General features: G+C 44.9%; 1 protein-coding gene across 1 annotated transcript in view; it reads left to right on the forward strand.

Annotated features, from left to right (window-relative positions):
- Positions 1-581, forward strand: part of LOC107675247 (receptor-type tyrosine-protein phosphatase eta-like) — a 43,200-nt gene that overhangs the window by 38,973 nt on the left and 3,646 nt on the right. The gene's annotated exons all lie outside the window — the stretch shown is intronic.

Raw genomic sequence — 581 nt, forward strand, 5'->3', positions numbered from 1 at the left:
TTGAAGCATCTTGGAGACGTTGCCACAGTTCTTCTGGATTGAGTCTGTCTCAGTTTGTTCTGTTTCTTCGTGTCTTTCCAGGCAGACTGGATGATGAGATCATCTTAAGGCTAAAAGTAGCTCATAACTCGCTGATTTAGGAGAAAATCTTAAAAATAATGGGCATGTCCGTCCTAAATTTAGGACTTCTACATTTTTGCTCTAAGAGTATTTCACAAAGCGTTTTAGCACTAAAACTAGCTCCTAAATCTGTGAAACATTAGGAGTAGTGAAGAGGACTCCTAAGTCACTAAGGCCCAATCCCAATTCTATTTTTTACCCCTTCCCCTACCCCTACCCCTTGTCCCTTGAAACAGAGTGTCAAGGAGTAGGGGTGAAAAAGATAATTCATACCCCTTCGTTTGAAGTGTGATCCCGAAAAATCTTCGCTTGAAGGGCTGTCTGGCCCTTCCCCTTCCCCTTACCCCTCCAACCAAAAGAGAATTGAGACACCCCTACCCCTTCACATGAACGCGCGAAATGGAGGGGTAGGGGAAAGGGGAAGGGCTAAGGGGTAGAATTGGGATTGGGCCTAAGTTTCC

The sequence above is a fragment of the Sinocyclocheilus anshuiensis genome, unplaced genomic scaffold (genome assembly GCF_001515605.1).
Source record: "Sinocyclocheilus anshuiensis isolate Anshui unplaced genomic scaffold, SAMN03320099.WGS_v1.1 scaffold532, whole genome shotgun sequence".
NCBI lineage: Eukaryota > Metazoa > Chordata > Actinopteri > Cypriniformes > Cyprinidae > Sinocyclocheilus > Sinocyclocheilus anshuiensis.